General features: G+C 42.2%; 1 long non-coding RNA gene across 1 annotated transcript in view; it reads left to right on the top strand.

Moving 5' to 3' along the window:
- Window positions 1-20,285, top strand: part of LOC127578727 (uncharacterized) — a 34,921-nt gene that overhangs the window by 4,425 nt on the left and 10,211 nt on the right. The window contains exon 2 of the long non-coding RNA XR_007957564.1: window positions 12,479-12,608. This is a non-coding gene — a long non-coding RNA (uncharacterized LOC127578727). The remainder of the gene's footprint in view (window positions 1-12,478; window positions 12,609-20,285) is intronic.

The following is a 20,285-nucleotide window of genomic DNA, read 5'->3' as shown; positions in this document are numbered from 1 at the left end:
CGAGTGCTCGCTAATGCAGAGAAATTCAACTCATGCTCAGTAAAGAATATTGGCAGTTGAACAATTTTCTGTTTTTGTGAAGTCTACACGTTGGGGGGACTAAATGTAACCATTATTAAGTATAAAAATAGAAAATGCTGGACAGTGTGGATAGGGATAGAAACAGTTAGGTTTTGTGTTGGTAACCTTTCTTCAAACGAAAGGTCATTGACCTGAAACAAAACTCCTTTCGCTCTCCACAGTTGCTGCCTGGTCTCCTGAGAATTTCCAGCATTTTCTATTTTTATATCAGGTTACTGACATTTGCAGTTTTTCTTAGCTTGGTTACTAATTTGTGAACTTGCTTTGAGATTTGAGTGCATTTCTACTTCTCACCAAGGGGAAGCGTGTTGGTAAATTCAGCTCCTTTTCTTTGCATTGCCAATAAATTGATGTCACCAAAGTATTTTCGTTCAGTTCCCCTGAATCTGTTACTCGTGGGGGGGAGAAAAAACGTGGATGGAACTTGATGCTCTTCTATATTGGTATTAAACCTCTGGATTTCTTTTATTACCCATGATGAGGATAAGGGGTGATAGTGTCAGATAAAAAAATGTGTCAAGCTGGTTGTGACGCGTTTACAAATGATCTGCTGATATAATTTATTGTCAGCTTTTTGAGTTTAATGCTTCTCCCTATGCACACAGGCCATGGTGTATGGATGTAAGTACTTTCTATTGTTTAATTGCAAGTAAAGTAGTCCCCCTCTGTGATCAGAGAAGCCAGGTGGAGAAAGGATCACTGAAGGGAAGGGTGGCAGTGGGTTGGGAAGAGGATCCCCTGGAATCTGGGTTCACAGAATGATTACAGCATGGGTATCTGGTGTTTGAGAACATTGTCAGCAAGAGGAGTGATCAATAATGATAAATTTTCGAGAAAGGTCACCTTCTGGAGGAATACAGGGACTTTGGGCTTCTGAGCAGAGGCTCGGATAGTATAAGGTATTTTGGCTCATACTTGGCCATCTGGTTCTCTCAAGCCTTGTACATACAATAGAATTTTGTGCAAGTGACATCAAAAGAACGTTGATCAACATTGAACCCCATTGTGCTCTCTCTGCAGCTTCCATCTGCCAGCACGTTACATGCGTGAAAGTCCTTGCAACAGTTCTTTTGAAAACTGGGAACAGTAACATTTATTTTGTGTACTGACAGTTATAGTTAGCATCAATAGCTTTTCTTTTATCACTTCAGATAAATCACTGTTAAACTCTAACTGTGGGAAGACGAGCAGAGCTAATGTTTCAGGTTGAGCACCTTTTTGTCTGAACTGGGAAGGAGAGAAAAGCTCTTTAAGCTGCGGAGAGGGTGGGGAAGGGGGAGTGTTTCTGATGGGGTAAGACTGGGATGTCCATGGGGATAAGCTGTAAGCAAGGGTATCTGGGTAATGAATGAATGGGAACAGTTAGAGGGTGAGAACACGGACAAAAGAATATAGGAGTTGCAAAAGGCAGTGCAGGAGGATAACCCCAGCAGGTCAGGCTGGGTACATCTTCCACTCCCAGAGGGGGAAATAAAACAAACAAACAGAGCTATTATCACAGATAGATGACTGATGCGGGCGGAGAAATCGAGCGACCTGAATTTGTAGAATTCATTATTGAATTCAGAGGCTGCAATATGCCCAGACAGATGAAGAGGTGCTGTTCCTCAAGCTTGGGCTGGGCCTCATTGTAACAGTGCAGGAAGCCACAGACCAATGGGTCAGTGGGATGGAAAATTAAAGTGTCAGGCAACAGGAAGGTCAGGATTGCCCCTGTGGACTGAATGCAAGTGCTCTGCAAAGCTATCGCCCAATCTGCATTTGGTTTCTCCAATGTAGAGGAGACCCAAACTCTAGCAAGCTCTGAATCATTTTAAGATATGAGGTACAAAAGAATGTCATTCATTTTTTATATTTGATTTGGGAGATTTTCTGTTCCCCTGCATTGATCTACCTGGAAACGTAAATAGTAACAGAAGATACTGGAAACACTTGGCAAGTCAGGCAGCATCTGTGGAAAGAGAAGCAGAGTTAACATTTTGGGTTGAAGACCCTTTGCTGGAATGAGTTTTTTGCTTTTGGAGTATTCGATTGAGATGCAACGGGAAGCTTGGTCATCCCTGTCGTCTGGTGGAAGTGTTCTGCAAATGAATTGCCCAATCTCCATTTAGTTTCCCAACGTAGAGCAGACTGTGATTAAAACACTGAATGCAGCACACTAATCTGGAAGATTTATTTGTGTATATATTCAAATGTGTTGTTTTCAATGAGCAAATATCAGCCATTTAGCCAAAACTCCTGTGTTTGCTAACCCGTGATGGCTTCCAATTTGGCAATACCTCTGTTTTAATATTCCCATTTTCATACCGTTCCATGGCCTTTCCTATCTTTCCTCTCATTGCTGTGCAACTTTCCGAGATCTTTCTCCTTGTCCCTCTCTGGCCTCTAGTACACAATTGGTTTAAATTGCTCCACCATTGGCATCAGTGTCTTCTGCAGCCTCTGCTCTGGAATTCCCTTCCTGAGCTTCTCTTCATCAGTAATATTTTTTCCCTTTGACCTGCTTCATGAAAGAATCCTCTGTCAACGAGCTTCTGGCCATCTGCCCTGATTTGATCGTGATAGGCTTGTGATCAAATTTAATTTGAAAATGCTCCCTGGAGCATGTTGCTGTGTTAAAGCTGTGAAACGAATGCAAGGTGGTGATGCTGCTGCACTGATGAGTGAACTTGGGATCTTGTGCTTTAATTTCTAGAGCGAGTTTTAAACTTTTGGAGCTTTGTCTACTGCAGACTTCTTGAGTGAAGGAAGGAAGTGTTTTTCATTTGGTGGATGGGAGGTGGTGGTCAGTGAACAGATGGAAAAGTTGGAAGGCTTGGAAAAGTTCCTGTTTGCCAAGAGAAGCAGGCTGCATTATATAAATATTCAGATTAGAGATTTTAAATTAATGCAGTTAATTAAAAGCTGTCTAAATACCACAAATAAAATAATTATAAATATAAACACCGCAAATAATGACACAGAAGGTTAGGTGAAATTATCCCTCTTCAGTTAAAAACAAAACTTGCCCTGGTGATCACTCACAATGTGGAATGGTTCTGTCCACAGGTACAGTGCATGCAGGTTGCTCAAACCTTCCCTGAGACCTCCTTACTTCATGATCTAAAAACCGCACATGTTGGCCGTAAAACTGTCTTTTGGTCAGCCGGCAAAAAGAAAACACTTCATTCACGTGGGTTACTCCAAACTCCGTTTAATAATTCTCTTAAATTGCTGTACTAGTCTAGTGGTGTGTTAAGGGTTAAGTATTACCCACTTGTTTCTGAGCAGGCCACGTATGGTATTGCAGGTCTTCTAACTGTTGCTTGTTTCTTCCTTTTCAACTTTTGGTCTCCAGAGTTGGTGCTGCTGAGGTACTCAATGTCTCTTCTCGTCTGTTTTTTTTACACACCAATCTTTCCAAACGTTGAAGCTCCTCAAACACAGCTGAAGCAATCAGACATGGGAGCATGAAATTGATTGATTGCTCCTGACAGTTTACCCACATGGGTCTCATGATCAAGTTTTCCCATAAAAGTAAATCATATTCTTAACCTATTGCACAAGAACACAAGAAAATAGGAGCAGGAGTAGGCCATCAGGCCCCTCAAGCTGGCCCCACCATTCAATATGATCATGGCTGACCTCTGCTGGCCTCTACTCCTCTGCTCTGCCAAGTCCTTATGACTCTTAATTCCTCAACCTTTCAAATATTTATCTATCTCCAGCTTAAATAGATCTAATGATCTGGCCTCCACCACCCTGGAGGGCAGAGAATTCCAGAGATTCACTCCCCTCTGAGAGAAGGAATTCCTTTTCGCCTCAGTTTTAATTGACTGTCCCCTTGTTCATGACTTGTCCACTAGTGAAAAGTCCCTATCTACCCTATAAAGCCCCCTTAGGATCTTGCCTGTTTGAATAATGTCACCACCTTTCTTCTAAACTCTAAGGAATACAGACACAAGCTGTCTCTCCTCTCTTGATATGACAACCCTGTCATCCTGTGTATCTCCTGTGGACTGCCTCCAATGCTATTATATACCTTTTTAGGTAAGGGAACCAAAACTGCGTGCAGTATTCCAGGTGTGGCTTCACCAACTCCCTACACAATTGTAACAAAACTTCCCTATTCCTAAACTCCAATCCCTTCGCAATTAAGGCCAAAATGCCTTTCACTTGCCCACATTAAACTCCATTTTCCAGGTTTTCACACCATTACTCAATCTATCTATAGTCCATCGCAGAATTACAATGCTCTCATCACAACATGCCCTTCCTCCTATTTCCATATTATTGACAAGCATTGAAATCTTACATTTTGTTCTCTCCTCCAGGTTATTAATGTAAATAGTAAACAATTGAGGGCCAAGAACCGATCCCTGGAGAACTTCACTAACTACATCCCTCCAGGCTGAAAAGGATGCATTTATTCCAACTCTTTCTATGTAACAGCCAGTTTTCAATCCACGCTAATGCAATTCCTCCAATACCTTGGGCTTTTAACTTGTGCAACAGACTCTTATGTGGCATAGAGGTCTAATCTAGGCAGCTAGTTATTTCTTATTACCACAGTAACAACTAGCTCTTCTGTCAGCTGTTGAAGCCTCTCGTGCCATAGGAGATGTTTCAGAGTGGACCCGTTGTTTCTTATCTCACTACCTCCAGGTGGCTGCTGTTCTGTTTACAATTTGGGTCTGCTCGACCTTGGCTGTCATCAAAGATTGGCAACTCCCTACCAAAACTAATGTGTCTTTGAGAAAGCTGCTTTGCAACTTCTTTATGTCATGAAGGTCTAGTTTCAGTCTGTATCTCACAGGTGGCTTTTCAAGACAATTCCTTGTTTTGTAATTTTGTGATCAAGTACTGGAAACCAGCCTTCTATTTAAGTTATTATCAATGTCTTGAACATTCTCCAAGAATTTTACAGACAATTGCCTTTCCTGTGTGTGCCTTGTTCAGACTGAAAACCCTGCCCAGTTTTCTGTTCTGGGACGATTGCTTTTAACTCTTTGCAAGTAACCTTTGTGTTGTTCTATTTCTCTGCTCACAACAACCCCTTGCTCATGTAAGGTTTGCTGCTTTTCCCGTCGCACTTTGTAGAGGCATAGTTGCTGGTCATGTGGCTACAGGTTATGATTAAATGCTTAATCATAAAGATTAATTGGTGCACTTTTTGTAGTATGACGAGCTACATCTGCGGGTTGAACGGGTCCCTACCCTGACGCAAGGGGAACGGTAAAGGCCCAGATAGAATGTGGCTGGTCGATGGACGTAGGTGTATCAAGCCCGAGATGTGGGCTCTCGGGAACATGAGCTATAAGCTATTGGTTGGAGCACGATGGGCTGTGCTGTGTCTGTCATGCACTTTAATAAATGTGTACATATATCATTCAAAACAAAGCAACCAGTGATACTCAGTAATCCATAAAAGTCTGCAATATATTGATGGTAAGTCTTATTGTTAAATAGCAGAGATTTTCCACAAAGATCTTGTATCTTGGAATGTCGAGGACTTTAAGCAGCTTATCGTTGTCGTTGGACCATAAACCTCGGGCTCCAATTACGAAACTGAAGAAGTCCACTGTTTCTGCACTAGTCAGTTCCTTGACTTGTCTCGTAAGGTGTTGATACTTCTTTTCATCCCAAGCCGCCTTTAGAGCATGATTGTTATCTTCGTACCTAATGGTAATGTCGACAACAACAGCTTTGTTGTCTGTGACGAAGACCAGGTTGGGCTTCCACAGTGATCCATCATCTGCAGTTAAGTGTGGTTCCACATGTGATGCCCATCCATATTGATTCACCTTTGTTTTCAGATGATCAGTGATATTTATTGTGTATTTTTATTTGGGCATTTTTCACACCAAGGCACTGTCCAGAAATGTATGCCAGTGTCTCATTGGTAATCCTGCCTCTTCTGCAGGTTTTCACAGCACCTGGCCTATCTCAACTCCATGTACATCTTGTCAGGTATTGCCCACATTTAAGCAGGAGAACATTGATTACCTGATACCCTTTCCAGTGCTGATTCGCTGTTACCCAAGAGTTTGAGATCTTGTCATTTTTAAACTCTTTGATACCTGCACTTTGACTAGCAAGGCCGGCCCACTTGTCAAATTCCCCTGCTCTTCAGTTGGCATACGCATTTGGAGGCTTTGGTCTTCTGCCATTCACAGGTCCAACTTCGATTTCCGGCTCCTCGTAAGGTTCCATTTGAGGTGCCATCTGCAGAATTGATCTTGTATTCCCACCTTGATGGTTCTCAATCTTTCAATGGTCATAGTATTGCTCTCCCCAGCCATTTCAAAGGAGGCCTTTATCACTATGTCCTTAGACAACTCACTTTGTCTTAACGATGACCACGGGAATTTGAGTTTCAAGCTTCGGCAGGCTTAGTCTTCCATCTCTATTCCTTGCATACAATATCCCATCGGTTGTATCTGGGGGAAGACGTAATATTTCCATGGCCATCTTCTTGATTAGATGGTCCAATTCTGAAGCAGTTCTGCGAGGCCTCTGTTAAAATGAAGTGGAATTACAAGTTTGCCACCATGCGGGTCTTTAGTATTTTGATTTTCTGTATAGGTTTGAGCCTTGCTCTCTTCAGTCTCTCAAACCAACCCAAGAGCTTTGCCTTCCATTGCTCCATGGTGATTCCACACCATGGATCTATCCTTGCTCCCAGGTATCTTTTGATTTTTGCCAGGTGGGATGAATTTGATGTTCTCCTTGGCAAAGACCCATTCCTTCCCGATATTGTACAGGTAAGTCCTACGTTGACAGGTGACATGAAAACCCTTTGTTTTAACACTTACCTCAAGTCCGATAGACTTGCAGAAGGTCATTAGAATTTTGATATTACAAACCACTGCTTCATGGGAGTCACTCAAAATTGCAATGTCATTGGCAAAGGCAAGCGTAGTGCACCTGATTACTCCATCCGATATTTCCAGCTGGACTCCCCTCCACCTTTTCTTGAGAGTGGGAATAAGTAGGTCAATGCCAATATTAAATAGGATCGGAGAAAAGGGGTCTCCTTGTTTGATGCCCCTTTTGATGTTAATATAATCAGTCCTCTCTGTCCCAACCTCTACAACAGTTGTCGTGTTGCTATATAGATCTGAAATGAGGTCAATTAAAAAACCTCGGTCAATCCCATTCTTTGCAATGCTTTTGTAGTCAGCTTATGGCCCACCGAGTCAAAGGCCTTGGCGAGATCCACAAATAGGACTGCCAGATCTTTTTGGCGTCTCTTGGATCCTTTAGTGTTTTATAGGATTGTAATATTGTCATTACATCCCAGTGTGTTCAGCAGGAATCCCTTTTGTCTGGAATTAATTTTGACTGATTCACTGAGACGTTTTGCAATGATCTTTGTGAATAGTGTCAGGAGCAATGGGACTGATGGTAATTGGCCTCCACTTATCAAGGTTCTTTAATTGTTCGCTGTCATCCATCTTGGGTATTAATATGGTATGGCTGGTTTTCAAGCATTCAGGAATGGTGCTAGACTTGAGCCGAGGCAGTATGTTCTCTGGCCTCAATCATTCCATCCAGATTGCTTCTCTTGATGCCATCTGGTCCTGACACCATTAATTGCTTCCTTGATCTCCTCTGTCTCAATCTCCCTGAGGAGTCTTTGCTTCCACATTCCCAGAGTTTACTGAGGTCTGCTTTGTTGTTGGCTGCTCCCATTTTTTTTTCTTGGAAGCATTTGTGGACCTCTTTATCGAGGGTACAGTCCTGTTGTATGGGGGTTCCTGTCAATTGTCTGGCAAGCCTCTTGTGATCTTTCTCATACACGATTTATGTTGTCATGTATTTGGCTTTCTTTTGAGCTATCCTTCTATTTCCGGTGTTACTTGCCTGGTTCTCATCCTGGCTTTTCTTCTGTTTTGGCCTGACATGTCTTCGCTTTCGATCTTTCCCATACGTCTTCAACTGTTGCAAGATGTTCTCCAACAATTCAATCCCAGAGGTTAGGTTGTTCTTGTTTCTCCTGTCTCTTAACAGGTTTTCCATTCGCTCTGGGTCGGCCTCGATGTTGCAGTCAGCCGGGTTTCCTCCCATGGGAGTACACCTTTTTCGGTCTAACCCGCACCAGTGAATTGGTAATTATGTCATCCTCGGGTGTTCATGTTAGATCCTGCCATCCTCCTGCACCTGGTTGGTGGTCAGCTTTTTCTGAAGCGTCCTGCATTCATCAGAAATTTGCTTTGAGTTCCAACAAGATCACCACTTCCTCATTTGTCCAAACTTCCTTCCTGCCAGGCTTTTTCTTGGTCAGGATTCCTTTAGCTCTTTTCGTGTTTCTAAGCTCAGCATGCTGATGTCTTTCATGTTGGCTTAGTCCACTCTTGGTCTTAAAGGACTCGCTGCATATTTCACATATGTGGTCCTGGGACTTCTCTTGGACCTTTGCGTTTAGTGAGGTGGCGTGCTATCGGGTGGAATTCGCCGGTCTTACTGCATTTTGTGCAAATCGCTTTCACTGACCAGATTTGGTGTCTTTTCTTTACATGTGAACGGAAGGCTCCAATGATGGTAAAAATATCGAGGCACTCCTCCATTACACAATGCAGTTCCTTGAATGGGATCTTAATGCAAGTCTCAGTCATATTGCTGGCTCTTTGTCTTCTATCCATTACATCCAACTTGTACCTGCCTTTGTTACCACCAGGAGCCAACCCTGGTGATATATCCGAGCCTGTTTCATCCTTGTACTTCGAGTTGTAGAACGCAACCATTTTGATGGAATCTATATGATCTTTTTAAGAATTCTATCTCAAGTGGGTTTAGAGGTCTCGTGCCCATCCTTTTCCAGAACGTCGCCCCATCCAGGAATCTTCGGAGCACGCACGGTAGAGTTAATCCTCTGATCTTCCTGGTCGGTTTGAGTAGAGGAGGACGTTTTCTCTGGTGTGGGCTGGGCACTATAGCAATTGCAACTGCTGCATTTTATGGAGAATGCCGTTGTAGGCATTTCAACAGGGCAGTTGTTTATCCAGTTACCTACCCAACCGGGTTTGCAAACAATCCAAATGTTCGGCATTTATCATTTAGAGAAGGGTGCGGCCACACCGCCTTCGCTTAGAGTTCTGGCAGTCACTTTAGCCACCAGTCGGGTGTTACTAGCGGGACCAGCGGGGAGGCATGGCTCACTGAACCCAAAAAATCACAGCTACTGTGTAACCAGACTCGAGAGGCCTTGGCAGCGGGAAGCCAAATGTCTGTGCCAAGAGAGCCATAGTTACTCCTGCCACCTGTGTCAACTTAATTGGCGCAACCTTTCCTTTTGATTGGGCCATCTTCATCCTGTTCACCTGCTATAAAGTCATGAATTGTCTGATATGGGAATGTTGCTATCTGACCATCAGCACAACTTAGATTGCAGAAAAGGCCTGAGGTTATCAACGGAATTAAAAACAAACTTATTGACGAACTTTTCCCCTCATACATACTCTTACTAGCATCTGTTGAGGACAATCCTAACTCCAGTGGAATGATCATGTTATCTATGCCACGGCTTCTAACTTCTGTCACATCATGGGGGTCTAGGAGGAAAGTTTGACGAAGAAGTGCTTCAGGATTCTCCTTCTAGCTTGCAGCCTATTTGTAAAGATCAGCTCCAGCTCTGGGCTCCCCAAGGCATCATGGGATAGAAATTTCAGTCAACTTTTGATCAGGTTGGCTCACCATGGGTTATGCATTCTTGCTGATGGTATGACCACACGATTTTGCTAGTAAATGTCAGCAGTTCTACATGAATCACCATAAATTCAAGCAGGTGCGGGGACCCTGTCTGCATGTCCAAATGTGGAAATGCTGAGTTGTTGAGATTCCAGGCAGTGGGAAGGGAGGAGCAGTTGTTTGGGAAAATGCCATGGAATGGGGAGCATTTGGTAGGGATTGAAGAGTGCACGAGGTCGCCAATGAAGGAATGGTCCTTTGAAAATAAGGAAGGGTAAGGGGAAGCTGTGTCTGAGGGTGAAATCTTGTTGGAGCTGGCAGAAATTGCAAAAAAAAAAGATTCATTGAATGTAAAGGCTGGTGGAGAGGAAAGTGAGGATAAGGCAATTCTGTCCTCTTTGTCCAGGAAGAAAGCAGAGAAATAGATAAAGTGCAGTCAACGGCTCTGCCCACTCCGGTAGGGGAGAAGCCATGGTTCAGGAAGGAAGAGGACATTTCAGAGGCATTGGTGTGGAAAGCTTGGTCAATGGAACAGGGGCAATTGGAGGTGGAGGAACTGGGAGAATGGAATAGTCTATGCAAGAGCCAGGCTGGGAGGAAATTTGGTAAGATAACTGCAGGAGCCTGTAGGTTTTTAATTGATGTTTGTCACATAAGGTTGACCATCCACCTTGTCCACACACCTCATGATTTTATAAACCTCGGGTCATTCCTCAACCTCCTATGTTCCGGGGGGGGTGGGGGTGGCAGTGGCGGGAAGCCCCAGCCTCTCCTTTTAACTCAAGCCCTTCTGTCCCGATTAACCTCTTCGTGAATCTCTTCTGCATCCTCTGCAGCTTAAGGACATCCTCCCTATAGCTGGGCGACCAGAACTGCACACAATACTCCAAGTGTGGTCTCAGTTGTAACCTTGCTTCCCAACCCCTGTACCCGGGGCCCTGATGGATGTAAGCAAGCATGTCAGACGCTGCCTTCACCATCCTTTCTACCTATGTTGCCACTTTCCGAGAACTATGTTCCTGTACCCCAAGTCCCTCTGTTCTGCAACATTCTCCAGGGCCCTGCTATTTACTGTGCAAGTCCTACACTAGTTTAAGTGACCAAAATGCAACACCTTGCTCTTATCCAGTTAAATTCCATCTGCCAGTCCTTGGTCCACTTCCCCAGTTGATCTAGATCTGTTGTAATCTTAGATTCCTTACCTTCCTCTCCTGTTCCTTGCCCTGTTTCATCTCTTTGTTCAATTTCCAGTGAAAGGTCATTAACCTGAAACATCAACAGTTTCTCTCTCTCTGTAGATGGTGCCTGAGCTGCTGAGTATTTCTGGCATATTTTTTTATTTCCATTTTCATTCAATCGGGCCACCGTAGACTACTTCACTGTGAAAAGTGGTAGTTGATTTGCTAGGCAAGGATGTTTGAGAAATTGAATATAGTTTTAAAAATTAAATCTGGAAATACTGGCAGTAGATAAATTGGCCAGGAAGGATACTGTTTTCTCACTAATCTAATTGTGCTTTTGTAGAAGGAATCTGCTGAGCCTATGAACAGAGTTCATTTGTCAGGAATTCTAAGATGGTGCATTGGGTCCTGCTTGATACAGCCAAGGATCAGCATCTGGTTCTAAGAATGGAGGTGTGTGTGGGGGGGGGGGGGGGTGGTGGGGGGGGGAGAAGAAATTCTTCCAACAGTTTCTCAATATCAATCCATGGACAGTTCTAGATTGCTGTTCTTAAAAACAATAGTACTTATATAATTTTGTCTTGATTCTGAAATCCATTTTGCAAAATACTAAGTATGCAATTATCCATTTTTAATCTGCTTTTTTAAATTATTTTCTTGAACGCTGAAAATTCTGAGATGAAAACAGAAAAATATTGGGAAAACTCAGCAGCAATCTGTGGAAAGAATAACAGTTAACGTCAACTGGTTCTGACAAAGGATCCTAGACACGAAACGTTAACTGTTTCTTTTTCACAGATGCTGCTTTACCTGCTGGGTATTTTCTGCATTTTGATCTGATAAATCTGGGTAATGTTACCAGAATAACACATAAGATATTAACTTGGTTATGTGTTGGGATTAGCTCAAGCCAAGAATTTAAAAATATCAATTGCCTTCAGTTAACTCCATGTCTTAAGAAGATATGGTTGTCTGATCACACAGAATCGGTCTGAAAATTAAATTTGCCACTAACTGCGGTAATGGCCCTTGAGGGACACATTCTTTGGTCTCTGCTGCCATCTGCAGATGAAATTTATCCTGCATGCTCTTGCCTGTTTCTCAGTAGAAGTTCTGGCGTCCAGTGCCAGTATGAGTTTAAGCCAGCAGTGCATCTTCCACCCTGTCATGTGGGCTTCCCCTACACTGCACCATTGGACCCTTAATATGAAGTTTGCCCACTGAGCTTTTGCCAGCTTAAACCTAGTGCACATACAGCAGTCCCACTTACATGAATGGGAAAAATTTGTTAGCCAGAGGAGAGGCCTTTAGAGGTTTAATGTAAATATGTTCAAATGCTTTTAATTGATTTTTAGGTGTGTGTATTTTATAGTCAGATGTTCAATGAGCATGTAAGAAACTGATTCCAAAGATTTGTGGATTTTGTGGAAGGTTTGAGTAAAAGTAAAGAGCTGTACTTCTACATGCTGGTCTCATTCATAACTTCATTCATCCACAACCTTGCTTTATCCATCTGCTCCATAGATTTTTTAAAATTTATTTTTCAGGATCTGAGAATTGCTGAAAAAAGCACTTGTTGAGGAGGGATCTTCTAGAGGCCAGCATTTATTGCCTCCTCCAAATTGTACTTGACAAGAGGATGGTGAATTACTGCCTTGAAGCACTGCAGTTGTTCTGGTGAGGTTTTTCCGATTGTGCAGTTGGTGGGGGGGGAATGCCAGGATTTGGGTGCAGCAATGAAGGAATGGCCCTATATTTGTGCAACTTGCAAGGGAACCAGCAGGTGGTGCTATTTCTATGCTCTTGCTGCACTTTGATGTTGACAACTGCATGTGCTGAAGAGTCAGGAAAGGAATTGAACATTGTGCAATGGTCAGTGAAAATCCTCACATCTGACCTTGCGGAAGGAAGGTCATTGATGAAGCAGCTGAAGATGATTGGGTCTAGGATACTACCCCGAGGAAACCCAGGGTTGGGATGATATACCTCATGCAAACACGACCATTTTTCTTTGTACTAGTTATGGAGTATTTTTTTCATTTGATGCCCATTGACTTCAGCATCCTCTGGTGAAACATGTCCTCCCAATGTTGGTGTAAGGAGGGGAAGCAGGGTGCAAGACATCTGCTCCAATCTTGTTCCCTACTTTTCAGTGTCACTCCCATTCCCTGTTCCTCTCTGGGCCGCCTTCCCCATGGCCTACTGTCTCCTGGTGTGAGAAATATTAAGGCCAAGCAATGTATGGAAAGTGCTAACAGTACTTGTGCTGGTTTGGGGAAGTAATTGGAAATAAGATGGACTGTAGAATGGGAGAAACAAGGATGAGAGGAGACCTTGTAGAGGCAGCAATAATTGCCTCCCCCAAATTGTACTTGCTGAGGGGATGGTGAATTACTGTCTTGAACCATTGCAGTTGTTCTGGATGAAAGGTAGAATCTTAATGGGAAAAGAGAAGACAAAAGGGTGCCATTTGAGTGAGGGTCAATGAGGTGACTGGAATAATTGAACAGTGGAAGGTTGAGGTGCAGGGGTGCAAAAATCTAATCTTACCTACCGGTGGGGTAAGATAAGATTTATAGGATAAGAAAAGTGAGAGCTCTAAAGTAGAATGTGGATTACCACTGAATGAATGGGGAACTAACAGCAGTGCAGTGATGGCAGTAGCATGTTTTCGGAGTATCTGGACTCAGTAACTCAGGCTGATGGCAATGATCCAGAGACATGAATTCAAATCCTACCATGGCAACTGGGAATTTTAAAAATCAATTCATTAACTAAATCTGGAATTAAAAAAAAACAGGACATCGGTTTTCTCAGCTGGAGGAAGTTTTCAGGGAAATGTGCCAAGTTTGCCTCCTGCTTGTTGATAAGGTTGAAAGTGGGGATAGTGTGACAGTACTGTCTTTAACTCCATTCAGAAAACCTCAATAACTGAACCAATCCATGCCTGCGAGCAGCCAGATCTGTTTATACGACGTTGAGATTGACCGATTAGTGATAAATAATGTTTGTACCAGGCAATAACCATCTCCAAGAGGAGTAAAACTACCTACCCTTGATGTTCAAATGCATTGCCATCATCAACATCCCGGGGTTCTGCAGGAACCAGAAGTTTTACTGGACTAGGTACATCAGTATGTGGCTGCACAACTCGTCAGAGGCTGGGTGTCCGGCAATGAGGGACTCCACACCTGATTTCTAATCCCCTTCCCACGCTCCTGTCATCACTTCCCCAACAACCAAGTTTATTACCTTCCAGGACAAAGCAGCCTACCTGACTGGCGAGGTATCCACCACCACCGTGGCGAATTTGTGCGCCGTCCACAAAGTGCACTGCAGTTGCTCACTAAGACTCCTCCACCAACACTGCTTAAAACCTGTGACCACTGGAGCCAAGTTGGACAAGGACGACGTATTCCCCTGCAAAGTCAAATGGCACTCTGACTAAATCCTAGAACTCCCTACCCAATAACATTTGAGTATCTAAACCAAAATGATTATAGTACTTCAAGATGGCTCCCCACTGCCTTGTTAAGCTCAATCCCATAAATAAATTAAAAAGGGTTCTCACTGTGAAACTTTTTTTTGGTTCACTAATATCCATTGGGGAAGAAACACTGCTATAGACTCTTGTAACTGCCCCCTAGGATTGTCTATCATCCCACTCCTTCCAGGGGCATTTGTGGATGGTGTTCTGTCCCAGTGTTGCTGGGGTATTCACCTTCTATGAGTGATTATTTAAAAATTAAAAATCAGGGTCTGAAGCAACACATCAGAGCATTTTGGTGAAAGACCGACTGATGGAAAAGCAAATTAGGATGTAGGGTAGACTGGGATGATGAAGGGGGAATGTGAGAGTAGGGAAAATAGCTGAGGGGATTTAAATTAAAAAAAACAGCAACTGGGGAGAAATGGGTAACCATGGAGAGCATTGCAAGGGAGTTGTACAAAGTATGGGCTCGTGAGGAAGTGAATGTTGCAAAGAAATCGCACACAATTTTTGTAAATAATGTGATTCTATTTGAGTCATTCCTTTGTCTTTTGTACCTTCCTATGTGAAGATTTACATAAACCCGTCGTTTAAAATCTGTCTGATCTGAATCAGATATCTGTCATTGGTATGTACTTTAATTGTTCCAAACGACTGAGCTACCACAAAGGACACAGTTCAAATCCTAAAGCTGTTACATCATGGTAGGGTGAACATAGGGTGACCAGTGCTGTACTAATGATCAGATCTGTTGGTTCAGTCAGCACAGGCATTCTGTGAGGTGGCCTGCTGCATCATCATTATGATTAATGTTATACCAACTCCACTGCATCCTGTTCTTCAAGCTCGTTATTTCTGGAAGCTTTTATCTATTACTTATGTTGCAAAAGCAAAATTCCCTTTGTTTGGGCACCTGACATTAGCTTTATTTCCTGACTCTGAACAGCCAACAATAAATGAAAAACCTCCCAACATAATGGGTGTCAAAAGTTCAAAGATGCAGAATGAATAGCAGCCAGTCACTTAGTATCTGAAAACAGTAAGAAGGTTCCTGCAGTTCATACATGTCATAATTATCTCAGATCTTTTTACTTTTGCTTTAATGCTCAACATTTATAAAATTAAAAATAAAATCCTGAAGTAGGACATTACTCTCCTTTCCAAATAAAATGGCGTATTGCTTTTTGTCATTGCATTTAAAGTCCATGGTCAAAGGACAATAAATGAGCACCAAGGAATGTGCAAAACAAAAACTAGGAGAGTGGCTAGGAAACTAAAGTATTTATGTAAATTATCTGAACATGCCAAGAAAATCTATCAATAAAAGAAGAATGTGCACAAATTAACTCCTTCCAAAAGCCCTTTCGACTATTGTACTGATGACTTTTTTTTTAAGCCTTCATGACAGGCATTTCTAAAAGGTTTTGGACAACTTAAAACCAATACAAGTAACTGCACGATTTCATCTTTACCACTAAACTGAGTAAGTCATTCTTATTCATGTAATTTTGGACCAATCTCAAATCTTTAAGTATGATGCTTCATTTATCTTTCATCTTGTACCTCACTCTATTGTTTTTCACTTTAGAACTTTCAGCAAGATTTCAACCCTTTATTTTTTTTTGTTGCTTCTCCCCTAAATACTTGAAGGCCGTTACAAACCGCACGTCGTTAACGTGTGAATGTCCGAGAATTTCTCAGCTTGCTCTCTTGCACAAGCAGTCATCAAATTATTATTTTGTTTTTCCATTATTGTTTTCCTCAACTGGTGCAATATCACATGTGGCTGTTTTAGAAAATTGGGATGTTGTTGCTACATTTGGTTCTGTAAAATGAAGAAAAAAAATTGTACACTAGGGTTTTGTTGGCATTACAATAATGATGCAGTTGATTTTATGCATCTCAAGTACATAGAATGTTAATTTAGTGAATTCCCTTTTTATGGCGGAGCGGGCCCCCTCTCGGAGCGGGCCCCCTCTCTCACTCTGAGATTACTAGTTGCAAAATGATAAGCACCTTTTTATACACTGCATACGTTGACAGATTCTACCAATCAGGATTTAGTTTGCTAAATAAGATACTTACATTCTCAAACTTTAAAATATTCATGGAATGTCTATTTTCTCAAGGAATTTCATAGAATCGTTAAATTGATAATTTGTTTTCACACAATTCTGAATTTATAGTTCATTCAGTGCCAAACTAAAATGCTGTTTTTTAAAAAAGAAATTTCAGTCCAGCAGGTTGAATACTATCTGAACAGTGAATCATAGTTAATTTTGAGGTAAATGATCTTTCATCACAAGTGTTTTCTCTCATTGATACTGTTGTGCAATTCTTTCTCCTTTTTAAAAAAAACCACATTGCAAAAGTTGGAGGCAGATTGCAGGAAGGAGATTCCCCAGAGGCTCTGCCTGGCCCTGCAGTGTGCATGCTCCTCTTCCCTGATATCTGTTCCAACAGTCATGTACAGAGTTCATTGTCTGATTCATTTCCCTTTCAACCTATTGCTTCATCAACCCTCTACTCCGCCCTGCTGTTCTGGTTGCAGTTCTCAAAAGATAAAATCAGGATAATTTGGAAATTTTTCTTGACCCACATAGAGCATGCCACATGCTGCTTAAAAATTAAATTGCAGTTGTTTTTTCTTAATTTGTTCTATTTTCCATGCCATCCAAGATTGTAATAATTTTGTGATAGCATCTGCTTCAATATCCTGGTGGTAAAGCCTATTGTTAACCTCTGAAGCCATGGTATGATTAGTGATGTGTCTTGTGTTCAGAGGTAAATGTTGGAGAAACGTAAATGGTTCATCCTTTTTTTACCATCTTGTCCTACTTTATTGCAAAGCAATCAGAAATATTGGCACTGGGTAAATAAGTAAGCTTGTTTCAAGTTGTAACAAGAAACACTGCACTCAATATTTAAATCAACCAATCTTCATTAGTACTCAGCTACTGCAAATGTTAAACTGAAACAAGCATGGTGTGAATTTGAGCTAATTTTCAGTACAGTGAATATAAAGCTTAAAAAATACTCTTTCATACCAATTTGGGACCAAATTTTGTTTTTGGTGTAAATTTTGCATGCTAATGTGACAATGCAAATAAGACTTCAATGTTAGCACTTTTGGAAAGAACTAGTACTGAAACAAATGTGAGATAGGACACGGGATGTGAATGTATGGGATTTGAAATAACAATGGAGTCCTACAGTGCTTTGGGGGGAAAAAAGTAATGGGTTTTAAGAGCTTGCATGGTGGGGAAATCATTATATTTTAAGCTGACCTCTGGGTAAAGGAATGAATGCAAGGCTTGCATGCAGGACGAGGAAAACCACTCTCAGCAAAACACATTGAAAATGGAAAGCTGCTGTGGCCACCTTGCATCCTTACAGATGGTATGAAACTACTCTGCAGGTTTTACAATAACCGTTACAATTGCTTGTGTGAAGGAAGCTTTTATATTTCATTACCTGAAATTTGCATGTCTGTTCTCCACAGCCAGCTCTCTTATCCTGTCACTGCCTTCAGCACTGGAGTAGTGTGGTTTACCACATAAACCCATGCTGCATGGGTACTAACTGATCCATCTGGGTTTCTATGGTGCTTGGGACTATCGTCTCCTTCATTGGCACAGTGAGTACAGCTGCTACTTCAGAGCTGCAGTGACCCAGGTTCAGTCCTGACCTCCGTTACTGCCTGCATGGAGTTCGCACATTGTCTCTGTGACTCCATGGTTTTAGTTCAAGTGCTCCAGTTTCTTCCCAGATCCCAAAGATACGCAGATTGCAAAGTTAATGGGCCATTGTAACTGCCCTCAATGAGTGGTTGAATCTGGGGGACATTGATGGGATTGTGGAGAGAATGAAAGGGTTAGTGTAAATGGGTGTTTGATGGTTGGCATGGACTAGATGGGCTGAAGGGCCTGTTTCTATGCTGCATGACTCTTGTCTTTAGAAGGACTCATCATTTAGAAGAACGGTAAAAGTTGGAGACCCTAAGTAAGAGGAATGGAACAAGATCTGGGATGATGGTGAGGGGCTGGAATGTACTGAAGACAGCATCACTGGGTAGGTTTTCTGAGACTCCTGAAGGTTTGAAAGTAATATTGAAAGAGTATTCCAATTAGGCAGTGGTATTAAAATATCCCACTCTGGCAGCTTTTGGGTTGGGTTTCCTAGTACTTACTGTTGCAGCAGTGAGGTTTGTGGACATGGTCAGTGTCTCTTCATGTTGTGGGAGACTTTGCCCCATGGAAAGAAAAGGGAAGAGTTAATGAGCATGTCCCAGAGGGAGAGTGCTCATAGTGCTTCTCTTTATTGTGTAAATGTTCATATCTAGGATCTTTTTCTAAGGAGCAGAGACCAATCTTTTCAGATTGGAAGCTTCAGGCTTCATTTGTCATGTGCATAGACCCTGATGTTAGATTCACATGCACTACTGGACCGACAGCTTGGAGTTTGGGTTTCTGCCCACAGGCTAAATTCGAGATCAGTTGACCTAGAATACACTAGGAAATCCTGAAAGACCTGGTAATTTTCAAAGGGGTGGGGGATAAAACTGGGGAATTCCTCTGTATGCAAATTATAAGAGGGGAAAAGCAACGGCAAGATGCAAGCAACTTGGGAAATATTCGGTGGAAAGCAGCTGTGTGGATTGTGGAGAGGAAGGAGTTGTGAAATGAGTTAGGGATTCAGTTAGAAGCTCAAATTAGAAGATAATGCTATTTGTGGTGTCTGTGAAGGGAGTGAGGATGTGAGTAATCAAAATTTGTGGCAATCTCTTAGTAAAGGATGTTGTAATGGAAAGGATTAGACCTTAAAATGGGGACATTCAGCTCTCTGTAGAACAATCGATCAGTCTCATTTTCCCCACAAGAGAATCATAGAATTAGACAGTTCAGACTGGTGAGGTAGTGGGGAAGCTTGGGGAAATGGTGGGATGGATGAGTTGAGTAGGGTGAAGCTGGCCCTCGTGGTGGAGAACATGTTGAGAAACCGGCACCACATGGTATTGGTGACTGTTGGAGGGAAGGGTAATGGTAGAGTTTGATGTAATAGTGATGAAGTCATGGGATTGTGACCAGTATTAAAACAAACTATGTGAAGGATTAACTGTTTGCAAAAGTTAACATTAGTATCTATTAACCTTTCGGCACCATTCAAAGTAAAATAAGTACGTTATTTTTATATAAATGCTTCAGTTAGTGGGGACTGAGGGAAGTGGTTACCAAGTTCTGTTTACCCACTGGATGTCACTGACCCATAACGGGCAAGTCTTTGGGCCCTGGTGCACAGAAGATAGACGATGTTAAGGTGTCTGGGATGGTTTGGATAGGATTAAGCCCAGGGTTTTGGGGGTGGGGTGGATGCAGAATGACTGGCAGTGGTCAGTGTGAGCAAGGTGGAAGTGGGCAGTCTTTGTGATTAGTTTAGAAACTTAACTCCCTGAGACAGCTCAGCACGTCAAGTTTATGGACTCGATCCATCAATCTAAAATGCTTGATTCATGAGGGTGAATAGAACCAGTGGCAAGGTTCCATGCAGGAGAGAAAACGTCCATCTGACGATGCTGAAGTTAACTGGAGAGTACATTAATTTGCAGGTGAGGAGGGTCTTCCCAAGACCAGAGGCTACAACAGAGGCATCAGTTTTCCACTACTAATAGCTGTACAGAAAGTGAAACAACTCTGAAAGTGTGAATGGCAATAAGAGGAATGGAGAACAACAGGTCCAGAGCAAGTGAAGAGCTCAAATAAGTTGTCATTTTTTTTTAGAAAAAAGTATGGGATAAATTATTGGGCCTGAAAGGTGATAAGTTCCTGAGATCTGATGACCTGCATTTTAGTTCTGTAGTGATTGTG

This window comes from Pristis pectinata, chromosome 16, assembly GCF_009764475.1.
Source record: "Pristis pectinata isolate sPriPec2 chromosome 16, sPriPec2.1.pri, whole genome shotgun sequence".
NCBI lineage: Eukaryota > Metazoa > Chordata > Chondrichthyes > Rhinopristiformes > Pristidae > Pristis > Pristis pectinata.
This window is presented reverse-complemented; position numbering and strand designations above follow the sequence as displayed.